The sequence below is a fragment of the Rattus norvegicus genome, chromosome 5 (genome assembly GCF_036323735.1).
Source record: "Rattus norvegicus strain BN/NHsdMcwi chromosome 5, GRCr8, whole genome shotgun sequence".
NCBI lineage: Eukaryota > Metazoa > Chordata > Mammalia > Rodentia > Muridae > Rattus > Rattus norvegicus.
The window spans coordinates 43,460,462-43,477,393 of NC_086023.1; the positions used below are offsets into that span (position 1 = coordinate 43,460,462).

A 16,932-nucleotide genomic window follows, 5' to 3' on the forward strand; every position below is an offset into this window, starting at 1 on the left:
ATGTCACTGTGGGTGGACCTTGAGGTTTTAACAGCTCTTTCAGGAGGTCAAGCTTTGCTCTGCTCGCTTACCTGTGGACCAGGATATAACTCTCAGCTATTTTCCATGTCTGCTTTGTGTGCTGTCATGCTTCTAGCCATGATAATATTGAACTACTGTGGTGGTTTGATGGAAATGGCCCCCATAGACTCAGGTGTTAGAAGGCAAGGCCATAGGGCATGGCACGATTAGGAGGTATGACCTTGTTTGATAGGTGTGGCCTTGTTGGAGGAAGCCTGTCACTATGGAGACAAGCTTTGAGGTCACAGATGCTCAAGCTATAGCTAGTGTGGCACACGGTCCCCTGCTACTTTCCGAAGATCAAGATGTAGAACTCTCAGCGCCTCCCCTAGCACCGCCTGCCTGGCTGTTGCCATGCTTGCCACCATGATGATAATGGATTAAACCTCTGACCTATAAGCTGGCCCCAATTAAATGTTTTCCTTTATAAGAGTTGTCTTGGCCATGGTGTCTCTTCACAGCAACGAAATCCTAACTAAGGTGACTACCCTCTGTAACTGAAAGCAAGTTCTCAGTAAATGCTTTTCTTTATAAGAATTGCATGGTCTTGCGTCTCTTTACAACAATAGAAACCCTAACTAAGACAACCTCAAAATTTCTTATAAAGATGTTATACAACCAGTCTTAGGCTTACATGTATGTATCACAGTCCTGTTAACACATACAAAGGGCTTCACAAACGGTTATATCAACATGAAATGGATACTTTAGAAGTTATTTTATCATTTATTTATGTGCGTATGTGTATCTGTGCATGTGTGTGCAAGTGCTTCAAGAGTCGAGAAGAGGGAGGTGGACGCCCTGGAGATGGAGACAAGCTGCTTAAGAGCCACCCACTTTCTTCCTGTGGATGTTACCTTTAACAAGTAGTTCTGGGAAAACTGAATGCCTACATGTGGGTGCTGAGATCCAAACTCTGGTTCTCTGCAAGAGCAAGTACTCTTATTACTCTACCATATAATTAACCCTTGAAATGGAGATTTTAAAAAATGGTTGTTCTGTAGGCTGTACAGAGTGAGAACCTTGCATTTACTTACCCCCGCCCCCTGCATGGCAGCTTCGAAACTTAGAAATTATTTTCTAGTTTATTTCCTTTTCACTCTTTTGCAGGGCTATAAATCCTCCAGTATGCTCTTATGATCCCATTTTGCTAAGTATATAACTGACATGCAATTATGATGTCTAACACAATGATTCATTTATCATAGCCAATCCATGGTCCATGATCTAAGTTTTTTGGTTGTTTCAAAGCTTCTTTGCACAGATGGTTTCTGTAAGTGAGGATTCAGTGAAACCACCAAGCTGGACCATGTACTTTCAAACCTATCTCTCTAGGAGACAGAGAGAAGGGCAATTGCAAAACGTGAGTGAATCTTTTAGGATAATCAGCAGGGGGAGGGTCTTTAGTGATAGGGACTGTCCTGATTGACAGGGAACTGGATAATCTTGCCCAAGATTCTAAGGAATGCTGAATTTAAGCTTCTGTTTACTCCTGCTTACTAGGCAAGAATCCTTTCGTTTAGGTCATTGTCCTTTGTTCTGCCTGTGTTGGACCTCACAGTTGATTTAAAAAACAAAAAATAAAACAAAAAAGCACACTTTGGGGGCCCACAGTGGACTTTAAAGTTTGTTCAAAGTAGAACGCAAGGTTTACATGCTGCCCTTGATTATCATAATTCTTAAATGTCTTTTTTTTAAATGTCTTTTTTAAAATTTGTCATTGATTTGATGAGGAAACCATTTTCTTATTATTTCTTAGTTAGGGTTTTACTGCTGTGAACAGACATCATGACCAAGGCAAATCTTATAAAGGACATTTAATTGGGACTGGCTTACAGGTTCAGAGGTTCAGTCAATTATCTTCAAGGTGGGAGCATGGCAGCTTCTAGGCAGCCATGATGCAGAAGGAGCTGAGAGTTCTACATCTTCATCTGAAGGATGCTAGTGGAAGACTGGCTTCCAGGCAGGCAGCTAGGTTGAGGGTCTTGAGTCCATCCCCACTGTGACACACCCACTCCAACAAGGTCACACCTCTTACTAGTACCACTCCCTGGACAGAGCTTAAACATCACTTCCTCCACCCCACAAATGTTACTCAGCTTTGTTTTCTGTGCCAGTTAAAAGAAGTAAAAGGCACAAAACAGTCTCAAGCACAACAGGAAGCAGTGGAGAAGTTTTAAACACTACAGACAACAGCAGACAGGATTGGAAGAAGAAAAGCTTTTATGGAGTGAGGAGACACAGGGATGCATGCTATACATGGAGAAAAAGCTGAAACTTCATCTATCCAAGGCTGCTTTTGTTTACTTGTTTGTTTTTGTTCTTGGTTCGTTTTTTGTTTTCTGTATTTGTCTAAGAAGAATCTTCTACCTCTAACTTCTACACCTTGAAGAAAGATAGGATGGCTGATTGGCCCATATCTGCAAACACATCCTAATCCAGCCTCAAACTTGTTGAGGCCCTCCATCAGCAGGGGGCCTATTGGTGGAAGAAAAATCCCAAAGGCTTTTGTTTTTAAGTTGCCAGTCTGTTGTCTGAGATCTGGAGGGCTAACAAGAAGCCAGCCATCTGGATACATAATCATGCTCTTTCCCTGTTTGTCTGCCTACCAGGGAATCTGTCTAACTCCCAGTCCTCGGGGTGTTCATAACAGAACACTGGGTTTTAAATGTCGAATTTAATTATAATTCTTAAATGACTTTTAATTCTTTTACAGTGTGATTTCTTTTATTTATATCATTGATTTGGTTGGAGATCTAAAGTTCGTACTTTCACCTTGCACTTGATTGACTGCCCTAGGTTGTTTTAACTTGATCCCTTATCTTTTTGGATTAGATGCAGATTCAGTTGCTAAGAAGACCCCCAACATGGACTTTAGATTTTGTTAGTTATAAAATACATAAAACTTGTTATTGGGTTAATTCCAAATATTTGAGGAGAAAGACTACTGACCCAAATCATCGTGGCTATATTAAAATAAACAATTAGTTAAAGCAAGCTTTTTCTATTTATTTACGTGACTGTCTCCCTCAAAGGTGGGGGTTCAGAAAACTAGAATCAGGCATGAGGAAGATAAAGGCTTTTATAGCTCAGAGGTGGGGGATTTCCAAATAGTGAGTTTGGCATGAAAATGGGTGGGGTTACTGAAGCAGACTATAACAAGAAAGTCATAACAAGGTAGCCATAATAACCCTTTGAAGCAAAGGTAGGGTTGTAAGATGGTCATGGTTGCAAAATGATCATAATAACTTTTTGAAACAAAGATGTTGTTGCTGTTTCCTGGAACAGGCAGCACAGAAACATTTGTAGTTAGGGTTACAGATGGTAGCCCAATCCTTGAAAAACAGAGGTTTTATCATAAGCAGGAATGAATCTAGTTTGTCTTTACTGTAAAAATGGTTTTTAAGCCTAAGATGGACATGGGCTGGTTCATCAAGTGGACTTACATTTTTTCTCCCTCATTTTTCACAGTTATATCTCTTTAGCAATATCCAAAGTTATGTTGCTACTATCTTTCCGAACCAAAGATCAGCTCAGTCTGGATTTTCACGGACAAATTTACTAGGCAAATACTAGTGGTTCTAGATTAAGGCCTTTTAGATAAATTGTATTAGATCGAATTTTTCCTAATTGAATGCAAACAGATTGTGAGTTAGTGTGGTGGATTGACTGTCTCTTGTGGGAACCCATGTCAAAAAGCTTCAATTTACTGTGAACTATGGATGGACCAAGTGAAGAATGTTCTTCCCACGAGGTGGCCTTCTAGAAAGAATTGCATAAACTATGATAAACAGATTCACCTGAAAGCAAGGGCACAAAGGGAATTTCCTGGCACGTCCTCATTATCTCTGTGGGAAGAATATTCTTGGTTCTTTTTCACAAGGCCAAGATGTTAAGATATGACACCAGGTGTATTCCAAGCTGTACTTGTATTCAATTACACTATAAACATCACCTCCTATTTTGCTTGCTTTAATAATAAAAATAAGAAGTGGCTTCTTTGTACTAGCCTTGAGCACAAATCTATTGAGTCCTCTGGTTACCTCACTCAGATATTTGCTATTTCCTTTGATCTGTGGAGACTGGCCTAGCGGGCTGGGGCAGATCCACTGTCTCTCATAGGCTCATATATTTGAATACACGTCTCCAGTGAGTACTGTCTGGGAGGGTTCCAGAATTTTAGGAGGTGCTGCCTTTCTGGAGGAAGTACATCACGAGGGATGGAATTTGGGAGTTTACAGCCTCAGCTCAATTCCAGTTTGCCCTCTCCGTTTTTGCTCTGCAGGTGAGCTGTGGACTGTCAGCTTTCTGCTGCAACATGGGCTCTCGCTCTGAATCCACAGCCCCCTCCTCACCACCAAAAATTGCTTAAATTGTTTCTGGTCAAGGTGTTTTAGCACAGCAACAGAAAAGTAACTAATACAGTTATGCACAGTTAAGAGGAATTAATATTAACACAATTTCGAATAAGTACATCACTACTATATTTAGAAGGGGCAATAAGATTGTGTGTATGTATGTGTATGTGTGTGTATGTGTGTGTATGTATGTAAACATATTAATGTCAGAATCCAAATAGCTAAAGTTTAATGAATGATTTTTTTAAATTATTCGTGGAATGGATTTCCAAAACCACTTGCTTCTTGCTTCTAGTCCTCTTCCTGAGGAACTCTCTGGTGGTGGTTTCTTCCCGTTTAACTCCTCCTGATGCTCCTTTGTGCCGATAACTGCCCATCAACCGTACATGCAGAAAGGCACAGAGGGATTATGACTTAGGATTCAGGCCCTGATGCTGACTGAGACAAACGACATGCCGTCTGCACCTCAGTTGAGAAGAGCACATATACGATCATGCTCCTCAGCTCTAGATGAATCCTGCAGTGTGGGCAGCCCAGGGCTCTCAGCCATGGTGAAGCAGAATCACCAAGGAGCTCCTGTTTCATTTCCGTCTGGCTTCACCGAGGGCGGGCCCCAGGTGCTATTTTTTAGCAAGCTTTCAGGTGATTCTACTGTGTAGTTCGTGCTGACAGATTTCAATTTAGCTAGCAAATTAGAACAAGCATTTATAGCCTTACCACGTGTACCTGCCTATGCTACAAACCTTGGGTACATATGGAGATTGTTTTCTTCTCCTTCCTTGAGACAGGGACCTGGTATGTTGCTCCAGCTGTCCTAGAATTCATGATCCTCCTCCATTAGCCCTCTGATTGTCAGGACAAAAGCAATGTACTGCCTTGCCTAGCAAGAAACTGATTTTTAGAGAGACGATTTGCTTAATATCTTGCCAGAAAGGTAGTTTCAAATCTAGTCTGTTGGGCTTCAGAAACAAGGCTTTGGAACTTACTTTGAACATGACTGAAAATAAAACAGCACTTACATCACTCCAAACGTTCGTGACAGGAAGTACTGACAAATAGTATTTAAAAATTAGTAAATATTTTATGGAGTCCACAGGTTTTTACTTTGTCTAATTAAAACAATGATGGTAGAGTCTAGGTGTTTAGCCTTGTGGTAGAGCACTTGCTTAGTATGGATACTAGGTGAGATCCCTAGTCTGTGCCCTCCCTCCAACACAGAGAAAATGAAAGTGGTTTATATGTAGCGAGGTGATACCGGGAGGCATTTTTCTAAGCCATGAGAATCCAGGGCTCTTTTCTATTCCAACAAAACGTAAAAGCTTTTCCCCCACCAAGGCTTTTATGCACTCACTTGGGCGCTTCTTGTCTCTGTATGTCTTAAAAGGCTATGGAATCACTTCCTTAAAGAAACAAAAAGCACTTTCAAGAGGACTCCCATCTCTGGTGCTTATTTTGAGGCCTATTCTTATCATATGTGTGTGAGTGTGTCTTAGTGTGTGCACATGTGTGCATGTGGAGGCCAGAGGTCACGTCAGGACTCAGTCACTCTCCACCATATTTTTGGGATAGGTTATCCTATTGGACCTGGAGCTCACTGATTCCCTTAGACTGACTCACTGACAAGCTCCAGGGGCCCTCCTTTTCTGCTCTCTATTGCTGGAACTCTGGACTCGTCCTGCCATGCCTGGCTAACAATTGGAATTCACGTTAACAATTAACGTTCGATTGGAATGGAGTCATTTCCCCTCATCATTTGATTTTACACTGAATTATATGATAACACTGTGATGCCTTGAGATTGTTTTTTGCATCGGAGGGCCATCTCTCCTCAGCTAAATTTACTTTCACGAGGATTGTGGCCTCATTCTCCATCACTGTTTCTGTGCATCTAGAAGTAGGCACATAACGGATGCCGCCGAGAACAGCTGTGTGGCTTCAGCAAGTCAGATGTTGTGACTTCATTTCTTTATTTCTTCAGTGAAAGGGAAGTTTTAGGGTGTTCTAAAGTCTCTTCTAGAGCTATAGATACGGCGTGTAAGGCATTCTATAACATTTACAAGTGGAAAGAAAAGTGTGGTTTAGATCTGTGACAATTAGAACGTTTGCTGTATGAGAAGAAACAAGTGGAAGCTAACATAGTTTAACTTCATTACGTTCTCCGCGTGTGAGTGTGGGTTCATTCTAGACGAGGCATCTGTGCGGTGCTCAAAGAGCCATTCTGGGGAGTTAGTTCTCCCATCATCCTGGAGGTCAAACTCAGGTCATTCGACTTGGGTGGCAATCACTTTTACCCTCTGAGCTATCTCCCCAGTGGGAAAGCTGGCATTTTGGGTAGGAAAACAGCAACGTCTCCATTCTAGCTCTCAAAAGACAGAATAATTATTAAGGCATGAAAACGAAGTTGGGCCCTGAGTCCTTGGGACACTGAAAACGTGACAGTTTTGTGAACCACATTTTTTCCCAGTTAATGACTCGCCAAAAACTCCTATAGAGTGGTATGTGGTGAAATTGATGACATAAAAATAGAAGGCCCAACAATGAGTATAGGTTGGCATATATGCTGGCAAAGGTTAAGGGAAAAATCAAATAAAATGTCAAGCACAGAATTCCATTGGTCCAGTGCTCCTTGGCCTGCTGGCTTGCTGAAGACGTCTCATGTTAAGGAGGGTGGAGGTACATTTGCAGTTACAGCTCTTGATCCTGCTTAGAGAAAACAGAATCAGTACAAACAAGGGAAACACAGGCAAAATGTGGAGAGAAACGGTCTTTAAGTGTCCAGGGGAAAACATTTTAAAAAGGAAATTTAAAGATTTTTGGGGGGGTGGCTAGGTCATTTATTTGTTTTCATAAATATATGAGCCAATAAATTCCACACCTATTATGAGAGGTTTTCTTAAGTCCTTTCCCATTAGGTCCTGGTTATTAGATCCAACCAAACTGACTGCTTTACGATGGGTTCTCTTCACTCCTACTGAATACTAGCTTTCCTTGTTTCTCCTCTCCTCTCCTCTCCCCTCCCCTCCCCTCATCTCCCCTCTCCCCTCCCCTCTCCTCTCCTCCCCTCCCCTCCTCTCTTCTCCTCCCCTCCTCTACCCTCCCCTCTTCCCCACTCCCCTTTCTTTTTCCCAAAGCCTGGAGCTTACTTGCTCCTACCTCTTGCAAAGCAGTCCTGCACTCTACAGTGGCCTGAGGCTAAGAACCAAGTGGACTGAAGCAAGGGCTAAAAGATGAAAGCTCCTTTGAATTAGAAAATGTCACACCCACCTTCAGAGTCCTTTGCTGGGACTCATGGTTTGGAGTCCAGGCAGGACATTACCTAATTTCTTCCTTTCCACCTCTGTGAGAGAGGCCCCTCAGGACTGAGAAGCAAGGATCGAAAGCTACAGACAGAAGAGCAGATTTGGTGAATGGTCCCTCAGGCTGGTCTCTGTGGACTCAGGGCAACTGCTGCTGCTCTGAGCCTCCTGGGCCCTCAACTCTGCCCACGAATGTTGAGGATGGTTTGGAAAATAGTATCGTTTATCACTTGGAAGCAACATTTCAAAAGCACCATTACTGAGATTTGATGATGGTATCTTTCCTTCAGGGTCTTCCTGAGTCCAGTGTGGTGATCATGAATGCCAGAGGTTCTAGTAATCCAGTTGGAAGCCACCTTGCAAGTGGTGATTGGTTAAGAACAGAGCATGGGTCAGAGCAAGGCATGTCTGCTACTGCACTTCAAGACTCCTTCAGCGGTCCAGGTAGGAGTCCAAGCTGGTCTTCAATTTGAAGTGCTCCGAATGAGACCCTCACCACAGTGTGGGTAATGAAGAACCACCCGGGAGGCTGCACCATCAGCGGAGGGAAGCACTGTTCCACTGGGCACCTATTTTAGCTCAATGGTAAGTGTGGCGGGGTGATGGGGTGTTAGGATCAAGACCTTAACAGGGGTGTTGGCAGTTCAAGCAAAAGTGAGGTTTCCTGGCTAGCCAGCAGTAGCTAAGCAACCTGGATGTATGGTCTGAGCACCTACTCCCTTAGATCGTTTTTTTTTACCCAGGTGCGTGGGGTGAGGTGACCCGGGGACCTGGAGCAGGAGGAGTCAAGTTTAGACATCAGAAGGCTCCTGGGATTTTGTCTGTGCTGCCCCCTCCCTCTTTCTTTGCCTCCACCTCACTCCTCTCCTCTTTCCTACCTCGCGGCCTAACCAGCAGCGGGCGCCTTTAAGAGCGAGCGCTGGTTAACCGGAGGCGGGAGCCGCCGGCAGCCGGCAAGGCGGAGGCACTGCCGGGCGATGCCCCGACTCTCCGCCGCCGCCTCCTCGGCCTCCTCCTGCGCTGGGGGCTCGGAGCTGCGGAGCTGCGGTGCGATGTCCGCAAAGTTCCGGGAGGCAGCGGTCACCAACTCCCGGCTCTATCGCCGCGGCGCCTTTTGTGCGAGGTGTGAGCGCGTCCGGGGCAGGCGAGCGCATCCTGGGTACCGGCGGGCGAGCGGGCGGGTGGCGCGGAGCGCGGCTCTCCGGGTCTCCGCGGCAGGAAGCGGCTGGCTCGGCAGCCGGCACCCGGGAGAGGTTCATGGCACGGCCGCGGCTTCTCCGGGCTACCGGACGCCCCGCGCTGCTTCGGGCCTCCTAGATCCCCGGCGCTCCAGCCCGGGCCCCGCGGAGCAGAGCCTCGCGGAGGGCTGGGACCCTCGGGAACTTTCCCGCCCTGGGCTTTTCACTCTGGGCTGAGACTCAGCATGATCGCCCGGGTGTTTAAAAAAGCTCAGCAGTGCAGCTTTATGAAAAATCACAACCTCCGGGGCTGATCCAGTTTTCAAAAGTGATCATTTAGTTTTTGGTGAAATATTTGGATTGTCTGGAATACTTAGGAAATACAGGTTTTGTCGTTAGAACGCACCCCCCTCCCCATGAGGTAGGGGTGAGGTTTAGCGGCATCCTTTTAAAACAGGAATTTCTTTGTTTATCGACAAGTTTGCTTTTCATCACGTCTTAGATTAAGAGTGCTCCAACTTCTTAAGGATTTTAAAAGTAATATATTTCTAAGAATGGTAAGCAATACTTGGTTTATTGCATAATATTACTTTACTTCAGACAGTTTTACCCTTGGAGGAGGTAAGTAATCATTTGATAGAGCCTACAAAAGTTCATGTACTACAGGGATGGTCTTTCTCCATGTGTCCCATGTGTGAAGAAAGCCACACATGCTCACCTTTCGGTTCATGTATTCTGTGTTCTCCAGTTAGCCTGGTCATCTGGTGAAGGCTGGAAGTCAAAAGTGCTGATAAAGAGTTCTGTGCTGTAATACACAGTATCACATAGCCCACATTTTAGTAACACCGTTGATTGTATCATTTTGTTCACTTGGAACAATTGTATCCAAACTCTCGCCCTTAAATCCTGAAGTGTTCAGAGTAAGTTGTTAGGCGTATGCTTCATATATGTGGAAGAAAGATACTTGCTACTCAAATACTTAGTCAGGATAACTAAGGAAATGCCTCATTGGTACCATGGAAGTTTTGAAATAACAGAATAGCCATTAATACTGTAAAACAAATGGAACATTTTTGTCGTGGAATATAGTTTTGTCAATATATGTACATACATATATTTGTATATATGTGTACATGCATCTATCTCTATATATGTATGTGTGTGTATGTGTACATGCATCTCTCTCTCGATCTATCTATATATATGTACATATCAGAACTGATGATTAAAACAACTCTTTACATATTTTCTGGTAATTTTCTGTCAACATTCTTGTAAAAAATTTTTGCTCAGAAGTCTCATACTTAAAATCCTAGCTCTGGTTGCAATTGTCCTTTAAGTTGGTTGTACTTCTGGCAAGTTGGTAAGAGTTTGATGTTCTAAGGTGGTTGTGGCAGAGTTCTGATCAGTGTGTCTTCTCTGAGATTATATAGGTATACTTGACTTGGGACATATATTTTTGAGACCCTTTCTCTGTACTCTGTACTCAGGAATATGCACATGGCTTTATGTAGGTATGATGTCACACATGTCATACATGTATCTGTCATGTATCTCTGTCACCTGTCACAGGGAAATCATTCAGGGACACAGTAATGCCTGTTCACTAAGAATAGCAGATCTAAATGGTTAGAAGGTAAAAACTGTTCTTGCGAGGGTTTGTTGTCTTTGAACGTTTTAGTTAAGGAATACTGCTTTCTAACAAACACTTCAGCTCTTACAAAGCTTGGACTATCATGCCATCTACCAAAGATCTTAAACACACATTTATCTATCAAAGCAATCCTACCACTGGGTGATTCAATCAGGCTCTTTTCTCAGCTTCAAAAAATTTTACCGTTAGTAGGTGAATCAATAGATTAAACCTTAGTTTTTCACACATCAGAAATGACCTCTCGTGATTCTTCTCAACTTTACAACTTAGGAAAGTTGATTTCAGTAACTTTCCTAAGGAAAGTTCATTGTTCCCCTCTGTGAGAACTCTTCAGTGTTGATGGTCTTGGTTGTCTGCTTTGAGAGGGGCCCACTGATGGTTCAGTAAACAGTACCCAGAATCCAGTGCTGCAATCATTGTTAAGGGTAGCAAGATCATCTTCCTTTGGAACAGTGCTCAGTCACTTTCCACATCTGCTGCTGAGGCATTTAGAGATGGAGCCAGTAACCCATTAGAGTGGTTTTTATTATTGCTTTAATTTGCTAGCTATTTGTGAAATATGTTTGCAATTTGCTTTTGCCATACATGTTCTTTACATTGTTGCAAGTGGTCCTCCTCAAAACCTCCTCCCCTCTGCTTTTGACAACAGAGATTGGGGTGAGTGCTTACTGTTCTCTTGGAATACATTAAGAAGTTTCTCAAAATTTACATCATGTCTCTTTAACTTAAAAAAAAATCACATTTGAAGTGTTTAAGTAGGAAATAATAGCCCCCCCTTTCTTTAAGATGATGGGATTTTTGTCAGTTTGAATACTTGGGAAACTTCTGTGTAAGGTTAGATGTGTCTTTTAATTTGAACTGGATGAGAAACAAAATCAGTACTCTTGCAACCACGAAACACGGGGAGCATCCCACATAATTTGCAGTGTGGGCAGCCCAGCATGCTTTAGTGTTTAGTTGGCATGATGCGGCAGGCCATGCTTGTTAAAAATGGTTTCTCAAGTGGACGACAAGCTGTTTCTGTCTTTGAGCTTGGCACGTAGGATAAAATGCCTTTTGCCTCTACATCGATCAATATGGACAAAAATGGGCAAGTATAATTTGTGTGTCTTTCTGTTTGACAGAAGTTTTAATAATCTAAAGAATAAAAAAAACTCTAGGATGCTGAAAAGTTTACTCATGATCACTGCAAATGGAAGGAGCATCTAGGTGGGATTTTAATTCAGCTCGAAGGTTATGGGGGCGGGGAAATGTGGTATATGTTCAGTTGACTATTGGTCTCTAGTTGAATTGATAATGACACTATTGTTCTTAGCATTTCATTTAATAAGCAATGCAAAAGGAAGTATGCCTAGGCTCCACCGAGATTAAGAAGATACCCAGTCAGATCCTGTATCAGTCACCTGACCTACATGCTGATTAGTTCTTAGGTAATTTCCAGCTGAAACCCTTATTATTTTAGTCACGTGTTTACATACCATTTGGGGAGTTTTGGCCAAAGCTTCTTGGGTAACTTTTTGCATTGGACTAGATGAGCTCAGTCTTTAGGAAGGAGGAATCCTTCTTGGGGAGATTGGTGCAGAAAAGACGGCCATCATTCTGCGTTGTAGTGCTTACCTACCTAACAAAGGGAGACATCCCTTGTTGTCCTACTTTCTTGTTTTATTGGATATTTTATTTATTTACATTTCAAATGTTATCCCCCTTCCCATTTCTCCTCTGGAAACCTATCCTGTCCTCCCTCCCCAACCAACCACCCCTTCCCACCTCCCCACACTGATATTTCCCTACACTGGGGCACTGAGCCAAGGGTCTCTCCTCCCATTAATGCCCAACAAGGCCATCCTCTGCTACATATGGGGCTGGAGCCATGGGTCCCTCCAGGTGGACTCTTTGGTTGGTGGTTTATTCCCTGGGAGTTCTGTTGGGGGCTGTAACCATAAGGTTACAAACTCCTTCAGCTCCTTTAGTCCTTTTTCCAACTCCTCCATTGGGGACTCCTGCTCAGTCCAATGGTTGGCTGCAAGCGTTAGCCTCTGTATTTTTGTTAGACTCTGGCAGAGCTTCTCAGGAGACAGCTATATCAGGCTCCTGCCAGCAAGCACTTCTTGGCATCTGCAGTAGTGTCTGGGTTTGGTGTTTGTATATGGGCTGGATCCCCAGGTGGGGCAGTCTCTGGATGGCCTTTCCTTCAGTCTCTGCTCCACACTTTGTATCCTTATTTCCTCCCTTGAGTATTTTGTTTCCCCTTCTAAGAAGGACTGAAGCAGTCATGCTTTGGTCTTCCTTCTTCTTGAGCTTCATGTGATCTATGAATTGTATCTTGGGTATTCCGAGCTTTTGGGCTAATTATCCACTTACCAGTGAGTGCATACAATCTGTGTTCTTTTGTGACTAGGTTATCTCACTCAGGATATTTTCTAGTTCCATCCATTTGCCCAAGAATTTCATGAAGTCGTTGTTTTTGATAGCTGAGTAGTACTCCGTTGTGTAGATGTACCACATTTTCTTTGTCTGTTCCTCTGTTGAAAGACATCTGTGTTCTTTCCAGCTTCTGGCTATTATAAATAAGGGAGCTATGAACATAGTGGAGCCTGTGTCCTTGTTTTATCTATCTATCTATCTATCTATCTATCTATCTATCTATCTATCTATCTATCTATCTTTCTCTCTCTCTCTCTCTCTCTCTCTCTCTCTCTCTCTCTCTTTCTTTCTTTCTTTCTTCCTTTCTTAAGATTTATTTATTGAGTACACTGTAGCTGTGTTCAGACACACCAGAAGAGGGCATCAGATCCCATTACAGATGGTTGTGAGCCACCATGTGCTTGCTGGGAATTGAACACAGTCAGTGCTCTTAACCGCTGAGCCATCTCTCCAGCTCTTGTTATATGTTATATGCTACTTAAAAAAAAAAACAAAAAACAAAACAAAGCAAAACAAACAAACAAAAAACCAATAGCCTAGGAGATTTTAGAGAAAGAGCATTAGTAGGGGTTTCAAAATGCCCAAATTTGGATGAGAATTAGGGATTTGACTGGAAATTACCTAAGAATCAAATAACTTGTTTGCTGGTATTTTGGTTCTGTATCTAGGCTGAAGGAATCTGCTGTGAGTTCTTTGCTCTCTGCTGGTCCGGGAAGGATGCTGGGTACAAAGGGGAGTGGGGTAGGAAAGGTCATGTGACCCCCTGCCTTCCAGAGGGAAGGGTTTCAGTACAATCCATTCTTAACATTGTTTTACTTGTTGGCAAGGGATGGGTTCAACTTGCTCCATTTTGAATAAACCCACACAAACCTAGACAATTTCAAGTTTCAGGGTCAAATACTAGCAAGAATCCATTCCTGATTTTTTCAGCTCATTGCCTCAGTACTTGCTTACCTTCTTTGCATTGTCTCCTTCCCCCGTGATATATTTATCACCAGTTTTGAACTCAAGGTTTTCCCATTTTCTATGAGTTGGGTAACTCTGCCCCCACTTAAAGCTGAAATGCCGTTGATAATGTCTTCCCTCTGTTTATTTTATGTATATCTGTGTTTAAGGCTTTGGCTCCCTATTCTTCATTCTCACACAGTAATAGATTTTCTCATCCTAGAAATGCTATGTGTGCAGTATAGACAAACCTATCCAGATAAGCAAAGAGAACTATGCTGAGATGATTACTGTCAGCATTTTATTGTATATTTCATATGCACATGGACAGTAGTTCACTTTCTAATTTTATATATTGCTCTGTTGTCTCTTTCCAGGTCATGAAATGACGTGCAACACTGATGTGTTGAATAGTGTTTTCTATGGATACATTATGATTTATTGCATATGTGTGATAATAACTGACAGGGAGACATCACTGTTGTTGCTGCCAGCTTTCCTCCTCCTCTCCTTCCTCCTCCTCTCCTTCCTCCTCCTCCCCTTCCTCTTCCTCCCCTTCCTCCTCCCCTTCCTCCTCCTCCCCTTCCTCCTCCCCTTCTTCCTCCCCTTCTTCCTCCTCCCCTTCTTCCTCCTCCCCTTCCTCCTCCCATTCCTCCTCCCCTTCTTTCTCCTCCCCTTCTTCCTCCCCTTCTTTCTCCTCCCCTTCTTCCTCCTCCCCTTCCTCCTCCCCTTCCTCCTCCCATTCCTCCTCCCCTTCTTCCTCCCCTTCTTTCTCCTCCCCTTCTTCCTCCTCCCCTTCCTCCTCCCATTCCTCCTCCCCTTCCTCCTCCCCTTCTTCCTCCTCCCCTTCTTCCTCCTCCCCTTCCTCCTCTCCTTCTTCCTCCTCCCCTTCCTTCTTCTCCCCTTCCTCCTCTCCTTCCTCCTCCCCTCCCTCTTCCTTCCCTTCATCCTCCTCCCCTTCTTTTTCCTCCCCTTCCTCCTCCTCTCCTTCCTCCTCCCCTTCTTCTCTCCTTCCTCCTCCCCTTCTTCTCTCCTTCCTCCTCCCCTTCCTCCCCCCTTCTTCCTTCTTCCCTTCCTTCTCCTCTTCCTCCTCCTCCCTTTCCTCTTCCTCCTCTTCCTCTGCTACTGTAGGGCAGGGAGAAGCTTTTTATAACTCAATTTTATACTCATCTATGACTATTTACATCAAATAATATCCTAACTGCAGAGTTCTGTGGGAGAAATAAAGACATTGGCCTGAGGGTAGTTTGTTATTCCTAATGGAAAAGTCTAGTCATCCATTAGCATCTCTTTCTTTTTCCTCTATAGGTTCTGCTTTCCTTCAAGTCAGAATTTCAAGGGTGTTCTCATTAACACTTTCTCTAAATGAAATAATCCCAGATGTTCACAGAGATTTAGCCTTAATCCGAGCCACAGCTGTAATTTGCATGTAAGGAAATACAGCAGATGACAATGTGTGGTGAGAGTATTTTTCTCTTTGCAATTTCAGTCTCCTATATTTATGCTTGTTCTCTGCACTTTGCAGAGATATATACACTTTGCAGCATATATAACTGCCCAGGTATTTAATGAATATTGCTTATTATAGTCATGCTTAAAACTTAAAGATGCTTTTCTTACCTATGATACCAGCTCTTATACCCTTAACCTTGATGATAAATTTGTAAGGTTTAAAATGCACAGAACTTAGCTTCGAGTTGCATCTGCACATGTGGGTCCATATTTTATCCATATGCTTGTATTGATCGTTCTTTCTTCTGTCCTTAATATAAAATGATTTCTTAGCCAGAAGTTATCTTTAAAACCAGATACGGGTCATGCCGATTGTCTGTAAAATGTGCTATTTCAGTAACAGAACGGGAGATGCAAAGTGGGCATCGACAGGAAAAGAACATGTGTGAGTCTGCCTCGTGTTCAGAACTGAAGTTATCTTTAACCATCCAACATGACTCTCAAGTGCATCATGGAGTGGTCTCCGTGCCCATTCTTTATTTGTAGAATTTAGCACCAGCTGTGGGGATCTCTTTCTCTCTCTCTCTCTCCCTCTCTCTCCCTCTCTCCCTCTCTCCCTCCCCCACCCCATGCCCTCTCTCACATTTTCTGGACTAGTTTCCTCATACCCCAACCCCAGGGGCTCATTTCTTTGTCTAAGTCAAGCTTAGTTTACTGTTTTCTTCCAAGCTGGTGGTTTACTTTGATTTTATACTTAATATCAAGTTTTTTGCTTAGCTGAATATCATTTCTCTTTTTCTTTAATATTGAAACAAAACCCACAAAAAACAGAACAAAACAAAAAAAAAATCCTGTGTTTGTATTAGTTTGTATTCTGTTGCTGGGACACTGACCTAATAAAAATGGCCTAATGCTAGAAAGCTTTATTTTTGCTCATGGTCTCAGGAGTTGTAGTCTAAGGTCAGTTGTCTCTGTTTCTTTGGGACTAAGGTGAAGATTATCTTATGGTATAATGAGCCTGTGGAGGAAGAGGTGAATTCACCTCATGAAAGTCAGGAAACAAAGTGGCAGAGACCAGCAAAAAGATAAAGTCTCTAAGGACAGTATCCCAGTGACCTACTTCTCCCAACTAGGTCTCATCTGCAGAGTTTTCAGTACCCCCAGGTAAAGTCATAAAGATGTGACTGCATCAGCGCCTTTTCCCACTGATTCGGTGCTAGCTCTTAAGATCCACTAAGGTCCACTAGTCTCTGAGTGATCGATCCACTAGCTGTTGACCAACCTGTAACACATGGATGCTGGGGGCGGCACTTATATCCAAGCCACAGCCGGGTCTCAGTGTGTTGGCATGGATGTAATAGACACACACGGATTGAACAGGTACATTTCTTTTCATGAGGCGACTCAGCCTTTATGGAAAAGTACAGAATATCTTTCTGAAACCAATTTTTACCACTGCCTCATCCTAAAATAGTTGATTTCTTATTTTTTGTTTACTTGGGGACTTTATGCCAATTTAACTACATTTATGTGGGTCTCACTTTTAAGATTTGGGAATTTATCAG

At 43.1% G+C, this 16,932-nt stretch overlaps 1 protein-coding gene across 4 annotated transcripts in view; it reads left to right on the top strand.

Moving 5' to 3' along the window:
• The first annotated feature begins 8,650 nt into the window (after positions 1-8,650).
• Positions 8,651-16,932, top strand: part of Gpr63 (G protein-coupled receptor 63) — a 54,729-nt gene continuing 46,447 nt past the window's right edge. Inside the window, exon 1 of one of the 4 annotated variants that reach the window (XM_006237949.5) lies at positions 8,651-8,837. The gene's annotated coding sequence lies outside the window, so the exon portion shown is untranslated. Of the gene's footprint in view, positions 8,874-9,032; positions 9,450-16,932 lie in introns of those variants that run through there. The other 3 variants (XM_039109425.2, XM_039109424.2, XM_063287298.1) reach the window with 3 other exon arrangements.